Source organism: Corvus hawaiiensis, chromosome Z (genome assembly GCF_020740725.1).
Source record: "Corvus hawaiiensis isolate bCorHaw1 chromosome Z, bCorHaw1.pri.cur, whole genome shotgun sequence".
NCBI classification, from domain to species: Eukaryota; Metazoa; Chordata; class Aves; order Passeriformes; family Corvidae; genus Corvus; species Corvus hawaiiensis.
The window spans coordinates 29,318,353-29,340,100 of NC_063255.1; the positions used below are offsets into that span (position 1 = coordinate 29,318,353).

The 21,748-nt window shown below is 48.3% G+C and overlaps 1 long non-coding RNA gene across 1 annotated transcript; it reads right to left on the reverse strand.

The window, feature by feature from the left end:
- Positions 1 to 4,251: 4,251 nt before the first annotated feature.
- Positions 4,252 to 9,753, reverse strand: LOC125319774. The gene is made up of 3 exons (XR_007200884.1): positions 9,360 to 9,753; positions 6,657 to 6,744; positions 4,252 to 4,505 (listed from the first exon to the last, which is right to left on the reverse strand). It is a non-coding gene; the product is annotated as an uncharacterized LOC125319774 (long non-coding RNA).
- Between the last annotated feature and the right edge of the window lie 11,995 nt (positions 9,754 to 21,748).

The following is a 21,748-nucleotide window of genomic DNA, read 5'->3' on the forward strand; positions in this document are numbered from 1 at the left end:
TGTGGAGACATTCCCTGTCCTGGAGACAGGATTTTAGTTGTGGCCACAGAAAGCCTGGAGGGGGCTGGGCGAGCTTTGTCATCAGTGGGGCTTGGACTGAGACATTTCCCCCTCCCCCCAAGAGCTCTGGTGATGCTAGGGGCCTGCAAACTGCAGACCACACTGTGTCTTTATCCGACCCTCAGCAGCACAGCAGGGAAGATTGGTAATTTAGGCCAGGCTCTGAAAGATACCCAATGAAATGTATCTTGGACTAATTAGGCCTTAGGGCTCAGGAACTCAGTTCCAGTTTGCCTGGCCTCTGTTTTGACCCCTCTTTCCTTTGAAGTTCATAGAGGAGAGGGGAAAGGAAATGAGAGGAGAGGCCCCCCTTTTCCTGTAAAATACCTCATTCCTTATAAAATTGTTTGGCAAAAATCTCTTTCAGCTGGACAAGCTGAATACTTTAATACATGCCTGCAGTCATTTTCCACCCTTGTCTCATTCCCCTGGCTGCTCTGTCACTGTTCTGCATCAGTAGAACTGTAGATGCATAGACACAGATACTTCTCAAAGAGGTAGTAGAGAAGATCTCCAAAAGCATGTTAGAGGGCTCTGAGTTGCAGCATTATTTTATTTCCTGGGCCAGCTGGAAGTGCACAGCACTATGCAGTACAGTGGTGCCTGCTCCAGCTCAGCTCTGGGTTTTGAGACCTTTTTTCCAGGCCAGCCTGCTGGGACACACAGCTTCCAGCCTTTGCCATTCCGTGAAGAAACCATACTGAAAATCCACATTTCCATGTTAACATTGCATGAGGAGGAAAGCAGCCCAGGGATGGTGAGGGAGAGGCACACAGTGTCTCAGATCTGTCCTAGGCACTAGGGATGTTTCAGAGCAGGGGGAAGCCCAACACTCCAAAATAAGGCAGCTGTATTCCCTGTAATATCAAATTTCCAGGAGGTCTTGGTGGGAAGGCATCTCTGGAGGTCTACAGCTCAACTCCCCAGTCCAAAGCTAGATCATGTTGTGTTCAGCCATGTTGACTTCTGCATACCTCCAAGGACAGAGACTTGACTTCCAAGTCATACCACCCTCAGTGGAGGAATTTTTTCATGCCCAGTTGGAATGCCCCATCCTGAAGCATGTTTGTTACCCATGTCCTGTCCTTGTCTGCCTCTGGAAGAGTCTGTGTCTGTTTCTTCCATGACCACCATTCAGGAAGTGGATGACCCCTGTGAGAAATCCCCAGTAGTCTCTTCCCCAGGCTGGAGAAGCCCAGTTCCCTCAATGTTCCTTCATAGACCCTGTGCTGCAGCCTCATCACCACTCCGGTGGTCACTGCTGAATTCTCTCCAGTTCGTCAGTGTTTTCCTTGTACTGGGTAGGCCCAAACTGCAGGATGCAGTAGTGAGATGAGTCTTTAGCAGCACTAAGTGGTGAGGAAGAATCACCTCTCCTGTGTGGAAATTGGCAAAGTTGCTTCTGGCCCCTTTCTTCAACCTGCTGAGATCTCATCTGGTGACAGGCCTTCTTCCCGAAACACAGCAGCCAGTTGGTATTAGTTACGGGCTTTTTCTTATCTCTCCTTGGTATGGGTTGAAATCCCCTTTCCAACAGATGTGTGTGCAATGGGTTGGCAAGGGTCCTGAGAACTGCCCAGGGTTTCCTCCACTTTTGGCCAGGGATTCAGAAAGAGCAGTCAGAACTACTATTTCCCTGGAAGGTGGCCTTGCTGCAAAAGGTGAATGGCAGAGAGTGTATTTAGAGCTGGAGTCATCCTTACTTCTCCTTTTGAGGGTGAAAAGATGGCCCAAGAGTGGTCAGAGATTTCCTACACCTACATTTAGTGCCCATCTGCAGTCCTTAGGCTGGAGGTTTCATATCCTGTTTCATACCAAGCCCGCCCCACAGCTGCAGGAAAGAGGACTGGATCCGGCCGCAGCATGGGCTGAGCTCTGGTTTGGGTAAGCAGCTGGTGATAGGGAGTCTCCAGCTTGCCTCATGATCCTCAATGTGCCTATATAGGAGTCTGCAGCAGCATGTAAAGGGCCCATGCTCAGACTGCCCACTGGCTTCACCTGAGTTCATCTGCCCAGCTGACTCCTGCCTTGGACATCTTGGAGGCACTGGCACCTTGCCCAGGCTGCGAGGAGCAGCTAGCTGACCTGAGGCTGCTTCATGCAGGTTGGTTTTCTGCTGTTTGCAGTGAGGGCAAGGGGAGATCCAGCACAGCTTGCAGATGGCAGGCAGTTGCTGGGGTTCCCAGAGAGGACAGCTTCCAAGTAGTGTTTCCACATGCAATTAGCAGAAAATGTCTGCAGAAGCCACATATGCAGCTATGCAGGGGCACAGATGCATTATAAAGCCACAAGCACCCCTGCAGAGTTTTCACAGAGGTGGTTGCTGTGGTTCTAATCTGCATGGTTTTGAAGTCCTACACCAGCTTCTGATGCGAGGACAGACAGGGATGGATTTGGGCGCATAGAGAGCAGAGGAGGCCTCGTGAAAGCAAAATGTGGCATGTTGTACTTCGGTTGTATCACCTTGGAGGGGGAGGCCACATTACAGCCTTATTTTAGAAGCTGGATTTTCCAAGCCATTTGAGTGATTTTAATGTGTGAGTCATGTCAAAACTGCTTCAAGGTTAGAAGTGAAATTAAAAATTAGGCTGAAAAGCTGTTATTCACAGGCAAAAATTGATTCAAGAAATTCATCTTTCATTTTTAAGGACTGTAGACAAGGGAGAACTGTGAGAAGACTAATTTCCATGTAACTGTAGACTAATCACGAGTAACGACACTCCCTGGTGATATTTGCTAGGATTGAGTATATTTAACTTGCAGCCTGTGTTATACTTCCAAGCTGTAATCTTGGGCAGGGCCCTTGGATGCTTTTACAAATGAGGCAAGAGGCAATAAAATGAGGAGCAGAAGTAAGGAAGGGACGGGAAATGGTGTTTGTGGCTTGGCAGGCGGCAGCGTTTCTTCAGGGTTAGCCCCAGTCCCAGTCCTTGCCTTGAGATTGTCAGCACCAGCAAGACACTCAGTCTGCACTCCAGGGGCAGTGGTCTTGCTGCTCTGTCACCAGTGTGAAATGCCTTTGCCCATGATGGGGCTTGGCTTTAGAGAAAACCAAACTCTCTGATAGCACAGCGAGGCTGAATCTGCACCCAGTTTGCAGATTTGGCGGGCTGGGGCTTGATAGCACACACTGGCCACCACAATGCCCTGTGCCCCATGACAAGAAAGCATGCAGGTGGCTGGAATTTCTTGTTCTTTTGGGAACAAGAGCTGTCCCTTCAGGCCATTTGTCCCTGGTACTCCAAACAAAAGCAGTCTCGGTGACTCAAAATGTCCAAGCTGCTTGTCCCTCATTTGGCCGTGTCTCTACCTCTGGGTGTTTCTTGCAGGGTTCAGTGCAGGAGACCAGCTGCTGTCCCTTAGGATGGGCAGTGTCCAACTGGAGAAGGGTAGTTTCTCCCAGATTAAGGGAGTGCACAACAACCACAGCTCCTCTCACCTGTTTGTGTAGAAGCCTGGCCGGGGTGGGGCGGAACTCACCTGGCATTTTTTCCAGGATGGGCTGACAGGAGGGACTGCCACCGGGTCAGAGACAGACCAGCAGCCTGTACTGCTGCTTGGCTGTGGAGGCAGCATGGGAACTGGTGTCCTCCTGCTGCTTTGTGTGTAGCCTCAGAGTGGACAAGGTACAACTGGTTGACTCGAACAACCCTTCAACTCCAAGTGGTTTTGAATCAGGGGGATGGGAAGCAGGAGAATTAGTTTGTTAGGAACAATGCATCCAGCTTGGTCAGCATACCAGGGCAGGAAGAAAAGATAAGAGACCACTGATAAGGGCAGAGGGAGTCTCAGACAGACATCCTGCCTCATCCCAAAACTAGCTCAAACCAGTCTCGAAGCTTAAACCCAGGCCAGGGGTACAAAAGAGCATGCGTAGGGAAGAAAGGTGAAAAGTTCAGGATGATGAAGACTCCTGACTTCATCAAAAAGACCCTCGGAAGACCCCTACCAAAGCCACCAAACCACACTGCGCAAGCGCAACGCGGATGTAAATGACTTTTGGGTTCATTATAATACGAAGCGAGGCTGGGTGGGGCTAGGTGATGAATATGTATAGACGTGTTGCGAAACTTAATGAATATGGAACTTGTAACCCGGTAAATACCGAGCTGAATGCAGCTGTCGACACGCTTGGCTTTGGAGGAGTGATCCCCCGTGCGGCCCAGCTGGAAATAAACATACCTACTTTACTACTTCTTTAGTAGTGGAGTTCTGTCCGCTCTTCAGTTTGTTTGGTTTTTAATCAATACCTGTAATATCATCATGCAGCAGGGTGGCTGGAGGAGATCCCTGAGTATCCTGTCCCTGTCACTGGGAAGCACACACATAGACCTCACAAGGGGCTGAAGTCTAAGTCTGAGAGTCTTGGAAATACCTGCTGGCATCCTCCTCCTACTGTTTTCACAGTCAGAACCCGAAGCCGAGTGGTGGAAGCCCAGCTCCTCCTGGGAAAGGGAGGAAAGCCAGCTATTTGACTGCAGAAAAAAACAAAGCAGTTGCCTGCAGAATACCTTCTAAGCCAAGGTGGGAACACACAGCTGCCAGGGGGGTCAGTTTGCACCTATCGCAGAACAAAGACAAACTTTGCAGGCATTTGCACCTAGGCAGGATTTTCTTTTATCTGTGCAATGTGAGAAGCTGTAGGCAATACCTAGTGATTTAATTTCAGTTGTGTATCATAGACCGTGTTTTACGCTTCATTGAGTAACTTAGTAAAGCACCTTCACCACTGCTTTTATGACCAATTTGTCTCACCTGACTGCTTTCAGACCCCCAGCAGTGCTGGTGGTGGTGGAGCCTCTGGGAGTCTCCAGTTCACACCCCTCCATTCAAACTAGGGATGAGTAATGTGAAGCAGCTCAGCTCAGAGGTTACAGGGGCTGGAAATGTCCCTGGTGAACACCTGCGGCAGCCCCCGGTGCACCTCTGTGCGCACACAACTCCTCCTGCTGTCACCTGCACAGAATGGCCGGGGGCTGCAGCTGAGCCCACCGTGACATGTAAGGTCGCATGGGGCCCAGCAGCACGAACACCAGCAGGGCATTATGAAGGTCTCCTGCCCTGGCATACAGCAGCTCTCTCCTCAGAATAAGGTCGGGGCAGCTGTGGCTTTGTGCAGCCATGTCCATGAACCACTCCCCTGGGGTGGAGACCTTCTCCCTCCCTGGTGCACTGTACATTTGCCTACCCAAGTTGTGGCAGCGTGGGTGGTGGATTTCTGTACTTGCAACAGTGGCAATAAGCACACTCACAATGCCTGCCTATGCTGAGGGTATCTGAGGAGGCACACCTTGCAATAGGTGTTGGCTGTGAGTCTGATGCTTGCACTACAAGGAAAGGAGACCTGATGGAGACCTTTGAGACTTCCCAGCTTGGCTATGCAAGTCCTTGAAGCTGTCCTTGCTATGAGCAGGGCTTTGGAGCTGGGCATCTCCAGAGCTTCCTTTCCAACCTAAATTTTCACAGGATTCTGCTGTAATGGCAGGTGTACTAAGGTTTTGTTCATTTTCCTCTAAACAAGAATTTTTTGAGAACAAATTTGACATAGTAGGAGTACTGTTGGGGTGGGAAGGTTGTACAGAGCCTTTTTCATTAACTATTAGAAGAGCTTTACCAAAAGGGCAGGTTGCCATCCAGTATCACTCCTTTGATCACCTGGGGCCTTTTGTGGTTGTTGGCCAAATCACAGCACCGCTCCAACACAGAGGCCATGGAGTTGGCAGAGGACCCAGTAAAGGTCCCAGATGGTTACTGGCATCTACAGGTATGAATCTCAAGAAAACTTTGGCTCCTGTTATGTACTTTTTTTGTTTGTTGAGTATTTTTGTATTTATTGCTTTTAGTAGAAGTATTTCTTTGCCAGGGACCATAAAAAACCAGAAGTGCAACAGTACACGTGTGCAGACAAAAGATTAAGTTCTAGAAGACAGGAATGTTCTACGTCTCTCACCACACATACATATATATGCAGATATATCCTTACATATCCTTTTTCTGTTTTTTACAGTGCTGGAATAATCATTATGAGGGAGAGGCTGACATGGTGAAAGGCAGAGCCTCAGTCCGGAGGCTCTAAATAGGAGGACTGGACCACCAGGACTTCTACAGAGCTCAGCAAGCAGAAGTGTCAGAGGTGAGGGAGGAATAACCCTGAGCATTGGTCCAGGCTGAGAAATGACTGGTGGATAGGACTTAGAGGTAACTGTTAAAAGAGCTGGAACATGGGCCAAAAGTAATTCTCATTGTGTATAATGCAAACTGCTTACTAAGCTGTGCAAGGAGGACCACAGCCAGCCCAGTGGAGGGGTGTTGGAGACTCTTGTGTAGCTGCAACTCCAAAAAGCTTTTTAAGATGATACATTACAGTAAGGAAAAATGGATAATGATGCTGGCGAAGTTCAAGAGAGATTCTTTAACAGCCCTCTGCAAAACTGCTGAGGTTACAGGCAGTCAGACCAGTGGAAACCCAAGTGTTTAAGCAGGGAGACTGAAGGCAGGCATGCTAGCAGAAAACAGCAGGCAAGATGTCTTGCTGTATGTTAGGCACTGGAATGAACAACACACAGCCTGCTGGCGTGGCCTAAATAACTCATTACCTGGATGGGGCAGCTGTGAGAGCTGTGCCAGGGTGCAGGGTACCAGCAGCACTTTCTGCTTCCTCCCAGGGCCATCACTTCCAGTATGCTGGTGATGTAAAGTTTAGGTTGAGTCTTAGAACACAGCCTGTTCTTTTCTAAGTCAAAATGGCACTTTTTTGGCACTGTCTACTGTCCCTCAGCTTGTTCTTATGTTTTGCTGCTGCTAGGTGGCATTTTCTCTGAAGGCCTGGGGTCCTTGGCTACAACATGTTTCCAGTGTCGCTCTTTCCAATACCACTGTGGTTCCTGCTGGATGGGTTTCTTACTATCATACCATCTCGTGTTGCATGAAGCAGGGCTTGCTGAAATGGCTGGAACAGTCTCTGCCCTGAGCTGTTTGTGCAGCAGCAGCCACAGCTTTAAACACTAGCAGAAGTTGCTTATTTCCCCTAAAGGGGGATCTTTATAGCTCTGCCCTTATTTTCTGTTGTAGTCCCAGAACTACTGTAGCTCTGACAGCAGGGGTTAGAAATTTGATTTGTTAAGACATTGCAATGGCATTATGTCTTGGGCTTTTTCAGAGTTTCCTGGATGTTACTGAAACAGGATAATCACTTACTCATGTGCAACCAACAACCACATGGAAGCTGCTCACAAAAGAAGCAGAAGTTTCTTTGCTAACAAAGGAACTCCTTAATGCTTTATTTTTCCAACAAAAATCCCCCAAACATAGTAATTAAATTTATCCCTTTGTCCCGGTTTTTGTGTTTATTCTCACTTACAAGTCAGCCCAGTGAGGGGATGGAAGATACGGTTCTTCAGTATTATAATAAGAGCCTTGTTCTGTAGTTTTTTCTGTGGGTAATTATTCTTAGCCCAAAAATGCCACAATGGTGAAGCTTTTTCTTCTCTGGACCCTTTTGTCTAGTGTATTCACATTACCATAGATGGAATACTTCGGAGAAGCTATGAGATTTCAGTTTAATCAGGTTCAGGCACAAATTTTGGACCAAAACCTAATACAGCAGAGCATCAGCAACATCTGTCTCCTCTCTGCACACAGATACAAGAGGACTCAAGAGCTAACTAGGCATTTTATGACAGAAAGATTTGCTTATAGAAGAACCAGCTCCCCTTTTCTCTTCTTCAGTCTTCCTCTTGTTCTCCCAAATGCAAATCAGTAACATTTATTAACACCAGGTCTGAGAAACATTTCTATGTTTGAATGTGAAGACAGATGGGTGTTTGGTTTGGGGGATATTAGTCAACCAGGAATGCATAATCAGCATGGGTAATAAATTACCCTCAAGATGTCCAACGGGTTGGGCATCCTTGGGTCAGGATTCCTAGGACTGAGACCTAAGAAGGAGTAGACCCGGGAGGAGTCAGCTTCCCAAGAGGAATGAAGCTGTGGTGAGCTGGGGTAGAGCGGTTTGCCCATGGGCATGGCTGGAACTGAGGAGATGTGGCAGGAAGAAATGCTGGTGCAGAGAGACATTGCATGGTAGCTACGCAGGTCTCAGGGATGGGTGGAGGGGCTGGGTTGGGTCTCTGTCCCCACGTAGGTCTGGTGCATGAGCTGGCCCTGTGGTGCGGTACAGGGGTGGAGAGTGCTGCCCGGGGATGGCTCAGCTTGGGTCACAGCAGCGGGAGACGCCCCAAAGTGAAGGGCCAGACCCTCCTGGGGCCAGACCACTCTCCTCCTACCGTCATTCTGGAAACGGAGCAGAAAAACGCGCGTGGGGCTTCACCCAGAGTCGCCTCTGCCTATCTCCTGTGTTTTCAGGCAGGACGCAGCACCGCCAGAAGGCATCGGGAAGCAGCGAGAGTGAGGGCAGGGGCGGCATGCGTTCAGTCTTCCCTAAAGGCTGCACCTGAGGTTAATTGTATTGGGAAGTGCCCAGGTTACTTTTTCACAGCCTCAATTCCTGAAGTGATGTTTATGTGGCCTTTTCTTTCTCCCTGCACCCTCACATTTTCAGATGATTCACGGGCCCCTTGCCAGAGGCAGCCAAATCAATCAGGTGTTAATAGTCCACCTGCAGGCTGGACTTTTGCAGCCGCTGTGAACTAATTATCTTTCTGGGTCACATACCCAAACGGTGAAACGTTATGTCATCTGACAACAGCTGTTGTCCCTCTTTTGTCTCTCTGGGGAAGGCAAATATATCTAAATAGGCTAAATCATGAGACCCCCATCTCCAGGTAGGTTTGCTGTGGCTGGTACCTTCAGCAGCCACCAGACAACAGTCACTTGAAGGACTGTTAGCCCTGCATCTTTGCAGTGTTAAAGTAGCACGAGCGACTTAACGGTGGGGCATCACAGCATCATGGAATGGTTTAGGTTGGAAGCGAACTTAACAATCAGTCCAGCCGCCCCTCCCCCCATCCCAGCCCCGCCTAGGCAGGAACATCTTCCCCTAGACCCGGTTGCTCAGAGCTCCATCCAATCTGACCCTGAACACTTCCAGAACTGGGGCATCCACAGCCTCTCTGGGCAACGTGTTCCAGTACCTCACCACCCTCACAGTAAATAAATTCTTCCTAATACCTAATCTGAACCTGCCCTCTTTCAGTTCAAAGCCATTTCCCCTTCATCTATCACTGTGTGCTCTTGTAAAAGTCCCTCTCCAGCTCTCTCGTAGCCCCTTTAGGTACTGGAAGGCTGCTACAAGGTCACCTCAGAACCTTCTCCTCTTCAGGCAGAACACTCCAACTCACTTGGACTCTCCATAGCAGAGGCGTCCCTCTGATCATCTTGGTGGCCTGCTCTGGAGTCAGTTCAACAGGTCCGTGTCCTTTTTATGTTGGGGTTCCCTGGGCATACAGGGACAGCAGTGAGACGTAAGGCCACAAAGCACTGTGTGCCCACTAGGAAGGAGTCTTGGGGCGGGGAGGCATCTGTGACTCAGACTGAGTGAGGAAGTAGCAAAGAAACTCAGTACTGGAGCCTGTGGTGGGGCTGGAGCTGAAACAGAAAAAGCCCTTCTTGAAGCTGAGACCAGCCTCGTCTGCCCTCTTACTGTGCCTGCCAACAGAGGGCTGGTGGGAGAGACAGTGGCAAGGATAGGGCTTTCTCACTTTCCCACAGGCAGCAGTGCCAGGGTGAGTCTCTCTCTGCAGTTTCAGCTGCTGCTAGTGGGTTGGAGTTGTGCCTTCCAGTCAGGGGTTTGGCCCACAGCTGACTTTTACCCTGGGTTTTAAGGGTTTGCAAAGGGAGTATGATGACATTTCAGGCATGATGACTATGGTTTCCATAGCAGCCTGCAGGCCTGAGTCAGCACCTGCCTGCTGCCGTGGCTGGGAGATTTGTTCCAGGTATGGCACATGAAAACACAACACTGGGGTAGGAAAGGGTAGTGTGTATAAGGTCTGAGCTACCCTGAGGGCAGGAAATATATCAAAGAGAGGATCAAATCAGTTTTTCTCACAGTTAAATGTGGGGATCCCTTTTGAAGAATGGGGGTTGCCCATGCCCACCTGAAGGATGAGTGCTCTCCTTAGCATGAAGCTCCTTTCAGCTTCTTCCAAGCATATCTGCTTGCGCTCTTGCCATGTTCTGGCTGGGGCTGTGCAAGTGTGCAAAATGCTCTGTCCAGATACACACTGGCTCAAACTTCCTGGCTGGCAGGAGAGCTGAAGCATCGTTCTCCCTTAGGCACAGAGATAACTGTGTTTGTCTTTGCAGCTGCAATTTGAGAGCAAACACAGTGAGAAGAGATTCGGTATCTCTGCTAGGATGGCCAAAACCAATCCAATTAGAAATGGAGAGGTAACTCCCCCTCCCTGGTCTGAGAAAAGACATAACTAGTCATTTGAGCACTATCAACCTTTCTGGCATTCAAAATAAAGGTCAGTCTTACCTGTGCAGCAGAACATGTTTTCTTCTGATGGGGCATTCTTCCGATGAATGGGGGAACAGATTCAAATTACCAGCTCACTGTGTCCCCCTGTACAGCACAACCAGTGTCAAATGGCACTATAAGGATGTGGGAAAGCCCCCAGTGTTTCTCTATGTGCTCTATTTTGAGACCAGTAAGCGCTTCGTAAATACTGGTGTGCTGGGAAGCAAGCTGTGCTTGAAACATGAAACTCCTCTGAGAAAGGTCATTTGCTGCCTCTGGATGCATCACAGCATTGCTAGCAGGAACCAGCTCAAATTAAGCACAGTGTGGAAAAACCTGTCCCATGTCCATCCCTCAGGGCTCATGTCCATCCCCAAACCCCTGCCTTGTCTGTCTGTACACACTGACGCACAGGACTGACACTCCTGTAATGGGGTTTTCACCTCCAAAACTACCCAGATTTGCCTGGAGCCAGGGTACATCCCTAGCCCAGCAGCCTTATTCTTTGTCCTGTGTTCCAGTGCAAGATGTCTCCGCTGCCTTCTTATGCACAAGGACCTTGCAGAACCACCTGTATGAACAGAGACACACAGGATCCTCAGGATGATGTTTTACCAGGTACAGTAGGCCCAGGGTAAGATACACAGAGATGTTCCATACGCAGTGTGGACCCACAGCACAACGCAGTGTTTGGGCAGGTGAGAGAGAGTGTAGGTATGGCCAAAGGTTTTCAGCTTCTCATCCAATTCCATGCTGTCTGGCTTTCTGGGTGCTCTGCAGGCTGTTTCCCATCTCTTTTTGCTCACCCATTTGGGTCAGTTCGCAGTTCAAAGGACTTGCTCTCTTACTTTAGGGATCTTCCATGTGGATGAAGTGCCTGTTTCTGGCTGAAGCAGAAGTCCACAGTCTGCTGGTAGCAGTACAGCTTTGTAGCAGGCGGACTTTGGGGGTCCTGACAGCAGTGCCCCCAGGCAGTCTGGCCTGTAGACATCTGCATGGTCTTTGCTGGCATGAGGTGTGCGTTCATTGTGTGTGCATAGTGACGGACCTGGGTGTCCCTCCTTCAGTCTGTCCAGGGTCTCAGAGGTGGGGATGAGTTCTGTATGTGCTGCAGCATGGCTCTGTCCTGTGCCTCAGCACATTTTGGGTCTTCTGCTCCCCAGAAACATGTCAGACAAGCCCCTGATCTGTGAAACTGATCTGCTTTCTAGTCATGCAAGCTATTGCTGGCATCAGGCTAAGGTTAAGAGCACATCTGCCCAATTCAGTGCCAAAACCCCTTTCCCTATTGAGTCCTATTTGGGTCAGGATGTTCCCTGTGTACTTGGCTTGCAACTGTCTCTTGAGGGGACCCGGACACCAAGCAGCTGTCCGGGGCTGAAAAGCATACAACTATGCCACAGCTCCTTTCCCTCCCTTGATATTTGACTTCCGAGAATGCAGTTTTCAGCCCAAAGACTAGTCTTCCTGCCAGCATATTCAAACACAGGCCAGGATCCCCCCCTTGTCTGTTTTCCAAAACACCCATGCTCACAGACTCACCTGTAACTGCATGTCTCCTCTCAACCAGTACAGATATGAATATTTTAGTGGGCAAAACATGAAATACCATATGGTGGCCACCAGAGAGAGCAAAACATGCCAAAGGGCTTGGCAGCAGTACTGCCAGATCCCTTCTGCTGAGCTGCAGTACTTAGGAGGTAGTTTCTCCTTTGGTTTGCACAGTCCTGAAGCCAAGGCAGAGGCTTGGAGTTGGAGCAGCAGGGTTGGAAGGAGTGAGCTGCTTTGCTGTGCCACCACTGCTGCGCAGCAAGGTGCTCAATCATAGAGGGGCTGTAAGTTATGAGACAACAAAAACAAAACCGACATCCTCAGCAGCTGCCAGACTGTGGTATTGCTTCCCCCAGACACCCCTGTGGGTCCACATGGGCAGGTTAGCCTGTCACACAGATCCAGGGTAAGTGCGACTTCTGACACCAGGCTGCTCCTGCATCCTCCAAGATTTCCAGCCAGAAACTGTTGGGGAGAGGAATTTCCAGAACAAGTATTGCTATTCAAGGAATGCAGCAGGGGGAGGAAATAATCACAACAGAGATAAGGAGAAGTTGGTTGATTTGACAACTGTGCAAGTTCCTGTGGCTCCTGGCTTGTTTAGGATGAGACTTCAGCCCATCTCCCTCTGCCCCAGGTGACATAGTGCTGCCGTAACATCAGCTTTGCTGGTGGGGCTGGGGAGGCAGCTCTGAGGCAGATGCAAGGGAAGATGAAATACAGCTTAGAGGGGTCAGGGCAGTAGAGGGGCATCTGTTCTCATTCCCCTCTGCAAATGAGCTAGCTGAGCTCCTCTCCTTTGGAGCCATCCACTGGGCTTCCTCTGGCTTTTTGGTCACAAGGCTCTTTCACTAAGAGCACGTGCAGGTTTCACGCATTTCTGTGGAAAGCCAAGTAGTTGTACTGCACTCTTGCAGGGATTTTGGGGGCTTATCTGCTTTTCTCCCGGTCCTGGGCTATGTTGCTCTCAGCTGCCAAGATTCTCCGTCTCACCACCAATCCCCTCAGGGACCAGCTCTGCTTAACATCTATCTGGCCACGTGGCACTCCTCTGGCAGACTACTGAAGGCTTTGTATAAGTGGTCTGCTATAAAACATCTGGGCTCCAAGGTCTTGTCTCCTCCTCCCAGGGACAGAGAAAAAGCTGCATTGATCTTGGCTTGGAGTTCAGGAAGAATTTGTTTGCTAAAACCAAATGTTTGCATCCACTTTTGCTGACCCCACACTGGGGCTTTTGCACCTGACACTTGCAGAGGGGCTGTTCTCTCACTGACAGGTGGCAAGGGATTTGTCAGAGCCAAGGTTGATATCCCAGGACTGTGCATATCTGTAGCTTGGAAAATAAATTATGTTAAAAAAAAAGGTTAACTGGCTGGACAACCTGCAGAAGGGAAGATGGACAGATAGTGCTCAGGCAGGCAGATGCATGGCATTCACCTGGCTTTCCCCAACACACTCAAGTGATGGGGCTCATACTCTACACACAGAAACTAAGGAAATGCCTTGAGTATTGAGACAACATTAGGAATTAATAATTTCAGCCCTTTGAAGTGAAATTATCCGCCCAAAGGAATGGCTTCAGATCTGCAGTTCTATCTCGGCTCATAGGTATGCTCAGCTTTGCTTGTCCATCCTGTGCCATTCAAGCATACTGCTCACACTGGTCATTTTAACTCACTGCTTTTCAAACTTGCTCAGCACTTTCATCTCTGACAAAACATTGGTAAGAATCTAAAATACAAAATGCAGTTGGCCAGAGGTCATTCTTCCTGACTCCTCCTAGTGTCCAGCTCTGTAGCCTGAGCCCTGGTTTATAGTCTTGCTGCAACATAAGAGACACAGAAGTTTCCTGAAGAGTTGTCAATGCCTGCTCCCCAGAGACATACCCCGTGTGAGGGAGGAGCACAGCAGAGACTTTATTGACCTAAGGCTAGAGGGGACTGTTACAGCCTTCTCCCTTTTGCTGCGCTGCACCTCTGAACAGGGGTTGGAGACACTCTTTCCCTCTTGCACGTGCAGCATAAGGTGAACTTTTGTAGCGCTCCTTGCTCATTTCTGCAGTTCTTTGAATATGCATGTGCCCTTGTTCCTCTGGAAATACAGACAGCAACCAACTGCTTTTCCTACCAGGGCTGTGCACAGAAGCAAAAGCTGTCTGTTTCTAATGCTGTTACCCACTCTTACAGCTGGAGGTTGCATTATCCTTATTAACTGCAGCACAAAGAGCTCATGGTGTTACCCACAGATACACTTCAATCTCTCGGCAACACTGCTTTCCAAGGCAGATCTCACATTTGACGTTATTTGTCTCCGGGTTACATTTCTGTAATTTATTAAAGTTTATTTCACAAACTGTAATGATTTGGTTCAATCCAGAGCCTCCCGGAACACAGAGACATTATTTGCCATGCCACTATGTTTCTGCCATCTGCAAACTTCTTAAAGGTTTTGTAACAGCTACTTTTTGAAAGGTCACCAGACCATTTTTAAACTCCTGTTTCTTTTGTATAAGACATGGGTCTTACCGAAGCATCATGTGATATTAAGTGAAAAAAATGCTTTGAGGAAATCCGGTTATATAACAGAAACACCGTTCCCTTTATAGGATTGAAGCAGTAATCCTGTGCTGCTTGCTTTTTATTCGTGTTGGTTGTTTTGTTTTGTTGGGGGGGTTTGTGTATTTGTTTTAAGGAAGAAAAATAGAAGAAAACAAGTTTATTTGACAGTACTGTGCCTCATGGGTGACTGTGGTAGCAATCTTCAGCCTCTTTGTTGATCCTGAGTATTGACATTTGTATAAGGGGCAAACTGTTCTCTTGCCCTTACTTCTTTTATCTTCATGGAAATCCTATGCTGGTTTTCTTTATTCTTCAAGGAAAACGTTGACTGGTGTGAATGGAGAGTATGTGGGTGCAGGAGCACCTGCAGGAACAAGTGGCAGGAGCAGCCATAGGGTGGGCAGTCATGGATGGCATCTGCATTAGCTGTCTACGAGTTCCAGCTGCTTTCCAGACCACTCCAAAACAGGGATGCTCTCAAATATGTGACAGCCTAAAAGAGGATATACTGAAGCCATTAAAAATAGTGTTTGGAAGACGAGACATGAAGCATCCTGATAAGGAGACAAAGAGCAGCAAGTATTTCTTAATGGTTCCCAGAATAGGAGCAGAGATGAAGAAAATGGAGACACAAGAGACCACAATCACCATCAGCTCCTAACAGATACCAAAAGTCAAGACTCAAAAGCAGCACACATTTCCTGAGGTAACAACACAGGAGCCATCATAAGCCCTCAGTAGTGAGTGTCCCTTTTATTCTGCATCACCATTCAGTGTCCTTGGACAGGCTGCTTGCATTTTGGTGCTTGCATCCTGGACAGACCGCTCAGATGCTCTCGTCTTGAATATCCTTGTGAAAAAGGAGAAACTGGCTTAGTTTCAAAATAAATATGCCCTCTTCCCATAGAGTCCCACAGTGAGCTTTGCTGTGTTGTTGCAAGATGAGCTTTTGCTCTGAGATTTCTGATTTGCTTTTTGCCATCTGCTGCTGTCACCTGAGGCTCCACGAGGAAGGACATTGCTGCTGCTGGTAACAGTCCCAGCCTTTACACTAAAACAGTGTATGCTCATTATACCAAGACCCTGTTGTGGCCTGTTATACATGTTGCCAGCTCCTTATGAGTGCCTGGTGTGTGAACTGGCCTCTGGTGCCAGGTGTCTCTTGTTATTAATGTGTGATGTAAGCACGATAGCAGCAGGGGCCTTGAGAGTTTTGGAACAGGCCAGAAGCAGAGGCTCCAGGACTAAAAATAATTCACTGGCAGCAGGTTAGGTGTGCAGCCTCAAAAGCTGGGCAAGAGCCTGTGTTTAGTGTTCCAAAGAAAAGCAGCGGCAGCTGAGCAATGAGAAACACATCTGAGCAACAGGGTCAGGCACCTGCTGTGATGTGGGAAAGCAACACCTGCCAGTGCTGCGCAGGAAAGGGGGTGGAGGACAAGGGCGAAGAGCTGTCTAGAAACTCAGACACCTTGAAGAAGTGCCAGGATGCTGAATGTGGTGTGATTCTGGGGGGTTCTGTGCCACAGCTGTGGGCACCTCTGCTCCACACAGCTCTGCTCTTCTGGGGACCACATGCAGCTGAGGTTGGAAGGGAAGTTTGGAGGTCATCTGGTCCGAGCCCTCTGCTCAAGCAAGGCCACACAGAGCCAGTCACCCAGGACATGTCCAGATGGCATTTGAACATCTCTAAGGATGGATATTCTCATCATCTCCCTGGTTGCAAAATGCTTTTGAGCTGGTAGTAGCGGGTGCATGGTGCCATGAGTGTGTCTGAGCATGGCTTTTTGAGCCCATCTAATGCTCCAGTTCTCAATGAAGCTTTAGTATGTATGTGTCAATGTGTCTAATCATGATTTTGGGCAGTATTATAATTAGTGCACGTAGGACAGAGCACTTCCTAGCAAAATGCTTCAAAGGTGGGCCAGTGGCAGTGGTTTAGACATGCTGATTTAAAAAGCAGCAATTTTGCAGAGACCAGACTCTCAGGCAGAGACCCACATCAGCCAGTCACAGCCCTGCTGCTTGCAGTAGCCAACATTGACTGTGATAGTCAGCAGCCCTTTACATGTTAAAGGCCGTCACCACCTCTGCAATCAGATGGCATCTTGTCCACCAGAAACTCTCACTGCAGTGAGATCACAACTTCAAGGACAGCTAAGTAGATCTCTCTGAGAAATCCCACTTTCCACTCCTGTTCTCTATGTTGTCTGGGCAATCCTTGTTACATCAACAAGGTGTGCTGAGGCCTTGTTTCTACAGGATTCTTGCTGAGTACCACGATGTTCATGCAAGTTAGAGGTCACCAAAACACAGTCAATTGCTGCCTCTGTAATTGTGTTTTCTAAGGGTATGATGGTGGTTTAGAATGATTATGGCAGGGAAGGATCTCTTGAGGGGTCTTGCTCGATCCCTTTACTCAAAGCTAGTGTAAATCTGAATTCACACTCTATCATCACTCAGGGATTTGCCCAGTTGAAGTGGAAGCTGTAGTCTTCCTCCTCCTATTGCTTCAGAGACATCCAACTCGTCCCCTTAGCTTCATGCTCCCTTGTAAAACTCCTACTTAGACCAAAGTTTGGAAAACCACCCAGGCCTGGTAAATATGTGAGGCAAATTTCTAGCAGTGGGGTGAGAAAGCAAGTTTTAGAAACACAGGCAGAAAGTCAGTGTTTTCCACCCGCAATGAGCAAAACTTGGTTATTCTGCAGAGCACCAGATATCATCTACCTGAACTTGTTACAAAGAGTTTGACACTGTTTCACATGATGCCTCTAAAACCTGGAGACACATGGATGCCCCAGTCCTGGAAGTGTTCACAGTCAAGTTGGATGGAGCTTTGAGCAATCTGGTCTAGGGGAAGGTGTCCCTGCCCATGGCAGGGAAGTTGGAAGGTCTTTAAAGGTCCCTTTCAACCCCACCCATTCTATGCTTCTGTGACATTCTGAGGCTGTGTCTGTGGACTTGTTTCACCACCACTTGACATCCCACTCACCTGTGCCATTGATCTCCTTACACAGCCTTTGCTCTTCCTTAGGTCAAGCACATCCCCAGGCACTGCTGATTAGTGAGTGAATGCATTAAATTCATAAAGACCCCAGTGCCAGGGCTGACCATAGCACTGCCTCCTCTGTAAGAACACATCAGCCCTGGTCATACTACAGGCAGAAAGACAAAGAAATTTGGACCATGACCAGAAGAATAATCTCTTTTCCCTTCAATGCAGATTTTCTCCAGTCCTGGTCTCGTCTCCAGCACATCTCACTCTTCCTTGGGCCTATGTATCTTTGACAGTATTTCTGGAAGTGGGGAGAACAATTACACTGCAGAGACATCTTCTCCCACAATGCTGGAACACATGCTGCTCTGGAGTGTTGTGACCTCAGATCCCAGAGCCCCTTCATCAGTCTTCATCAGTGCTGCTCTTCCCTGTGAAGACTTGTCAGCACATTACCCTTAAAGGGGTCACTAGATCCCATGGGAAAGAGAAATGGTGGCTATGCCTTCTTGGTTTTTTGTTGGTTTTTCTTTAGTTTTTGTTGTTGGTGGTGGTGGTGGTTTTTGTTTTGTTTTTGGTTTTGTTTGGTTTTTTTTGTTTTGTTTTGTTTTTTGTTTTTTGTTTTTTGTTTTTTTGAGTTTTGTTTCTTTCCAGATTGTGGTTTGGTAAAAGAAAACAGGCATTTGCTGGGTCGGGTGCTGCTGGAGGGATGACTTTTCAGCCTCTTCTTCACATATGAATCTACCAATGTTTTGCATTTTTTGACTAAGTTGTTGTCAGGTTGGATGGGGCTTAGAAAGTTGGAAGATTAAAAAAAAAACAAACGGTCAGTGAGCTCTTAATGTGATGTCTTATGTGCCAACAGTCAGCAGCACCTCCACATGCTCTTAGACATGGGCTTAGCATCTGTCTGCCAGCTCTGGATGAGTTGGACACAACCTTGGAAAGCTTCACAGCTCCTCCCTTTCTCTCTTGCAGCATGGCAGATGGTCACAGTGTAAACACCATGCCAAGTTCTGGTTATTAAAATGCAGTGTAAAGAAGGTTTGGAAAGCACAGGCAACCGTGTGACTGACTCCCTGCTCTTTCCCTGGAAGTACCCTGCAGGCTTCTCCAGGCTTGTTGGCATTGTCCATGACCCTGGTGCAGCAGTGTCCCTTCACACAGGGACTGCAGTCCTGCTGCTCCACTGGCTCTGGCTTGGAGCTCCTGAGGGGCTGGTTTATTGCTGTGTCAGTCACACAGCCTGGGAACCACTGATCAACCCTTGAAACCTCCCAAGGTGTCAAGACCCCCAGGACATCGGTATGCTGTCCCAGGGCTACATCACCCTCCTTGGGAAGGGGTTTTTCACAGTGTTCATCCTGAATATCCCAAGCCTTCCCCTCTAGGAAGATTGGGAATTTAACTAGAAGTCCTGCTTGACTAAAAAGGGCACTTTTTGTAGCAAAACAAAAGAAAAGAAAACAAACCCACCAACCCCCCCCAAAAACACCACCAACAACAAAAAAGCAGCATGTAAGAATGGGAAATAAAATAGAAAACAAAAGAACGTAGTAAACATTGCTTGCTTGTGTAGTTAGAGGTGGTATTGAGCATGCCCAAGTTCCACCTACAACTCAGACTAGAAAGCATCATCAAAGGTAGTACAACAGGACCCTACAGGCTTTCTAGAAATTGGGGAAAATGCACATCCACTGACAGATAGAGAAAACACTGTGGTACTGGACAATATGGAAAAAAATACAGTGATCAATGGATTTTTGTAGCATCTTCAGAGGCAAAGCCTGCTCCCAGATCTCTGTATTCACCAGCTTGGTTTTGGAAGTAGGTGGGAAGACCAAATGTGGGGTTTAAGGACTGCTTAGAGAATGACTAACCCAGACGAGTTATCAGTTCATGTCAATGAAGCTGCTATCAGGCATGGTGGAATATCATGGCAACTGGGAAAAGGCTGAATGAAAAACCTAATAATGATGCCCACCTTTAGGGAGGGCGAGGAGAAAGATATGTGAAACAGCAGTAGTACCTCTGTCCTTGTATAGTAATTACAAAAATTATGATAAGCAATACCTCCATCCTTGGAAAAATCAAGGAGCAAGAATTCTTGGAAATAATTTCATGCATGTGAAAGGCAGGAAAGTAGTCAAGAAGAAGTCCACCGGTCCAGCCTTTGGACTTAACCCAAATCCCTTATTTCCCACACTTAGCTCATCACTGCAAGATCTAGTGCAGACTTGGGAAGTCAGTCACCTCTGACTCTACAGAGATCTTTGTGCACTCATCTGCATTGCTGGTAGTTATATTTAGAGCAGTGGATAGAAAAGGAAAATGGGCTTCAGGAGTGGGGTTGCTGCCTTGGGTAGACAGAGGTCTCATGTGAGTGCATTGTCCCTGAGTATATAGACATGCACATGGGATGTAGTCAAATAAGAACAGATCCAGCATCAACACTGCTGTGCTAAGACAGAAAGCAAGAACAAAGTACAAGCACACCCACTTCAGACTCCTTCCAAGAGGGTGAAAAGGTTTAGCAAACTCCAGCTTAGAATTTTTCTTCCTTCTAACAACAGCTTCTTTTTTGTTGTGGGTTTTTGGCTCTTTTTTTCCCCTGTCGGCTGCAGAACAGAAAGTGTAGGGTAAACATGTGGCATAAATGTAAGAAACCTCTGCTCTCCCATCCTGGCTCTTGGCAGGCAGGTGGAGTATAAGGAGGAAAAAGCTCTGCTAGATCAAATATGGTCTCACAGCAAGAGTCATGGGATCCTTTACCAGCCACATGCTGATCTGATCCAGGGAAGCCTTGGTAACTAGTGGGGAGAATGGTGAAATCCTGCTGACACTTCTCAGCTCATGGTTTCAGCAAGGGACAAAATTTCCACACAGTTTCTCCCAGCCACTGAGCACTCCTCACCCACACAGGCAGTAGAGAGGAGGAATAGCTCAATACTCTGAGGGCATTAGTATTCTGCTCACAGAATACTCCTCCCTTTTGCAGGAGGAAGTGGAAGGTTGCTCTCAGACTATTTTTCTGCCTGTAGATTGTTGTAACTGCTGGACTCTGCCTAGCAGGCTGCTGTGGCCTGAAAGCTCAGCGAGGGTTTCCTAGGGCCGTGTGATCAGTCGCATCCCGGAGTCCATTTCGGACGGCTCTGCGATCTGGCTCTGGCAGCCAGCAGCGTTACAACGCAGTGGTGGTAAAGAAGGTAGAGAAGGGTTTCTCATGAGGGTTTGAGATGGCTTTAATCACATCTCATCCCTGCGATGTTCAGAGGTAGAGAGACAGCGTGGTCTGAGTGCGGGGTGGTTTTGTCAGGGGCCCAGGGGCGGTCCCTGGGTGGGGTTGGGGTACAGGAGCAAATACGGAGAAACCGAGGGAGTGGCCAGGGCTAGGGAGGGAACAGGGGGAACATGTGAAATATGAAAAGCAATGGATTAACAAATCCCCACAGTAGATGTCAAACTTGGAAGCGTGAGAAGGTAACACCCATGATTCCTGTGCAACATTTCAGAGTTCGAGAGTCAACAGAAGATGCTACAGGGACCACCCAAGCCTGCTGCAGTACCCCACTTTGCTGGCAACTTCCGTGTGTTGATGGTCCTGCATTGTTCCCAAAGCCCTTGGAAGCAGTTGTGAAGGGACAAAGCAGGCAGAGGCGGCTGCCCTCTTCCAGAGCTCTCTGTCAATACAGAGCACACCCACAAGCAACTGCAGGGGCTTGGGGCTGTCCTGCCCACTGTGCCAGCCTGGGCCCAGAGGCTGGTAGTTGGTCTCAGCTGGAAACAAGCCCACCTTTCCCTGGAGAGCACTGGGGAGCTCATGGCTAGCCTTAGCCACAGTCTGGCCAGAAAGATCTCTTTCACAGAAACTGTTTTTGTGAGAAATTGCCAAGGAACACAGGCAAATATTTACATCAGTTTCCCAGGAATTACTTCTCCATTTCCACACTGCAGCCAAACCCACAAGCACTCAGGGAGCAAGCAGTGGCCTGTTCCCCCAAGCAGTCACAGCCTGAGTGAGAGTTTCATCCCCTGCCTGGTTTCAGGATGGATTGCATGCTGTCCCCCTACCCAGAGGTAAAGGAACCACCCTACCCTACAGTTTTCTGGTGAGATCTGGGGACTCTTAGGTCTCTTTCTGTAATGGGGAAAAATTTTGCA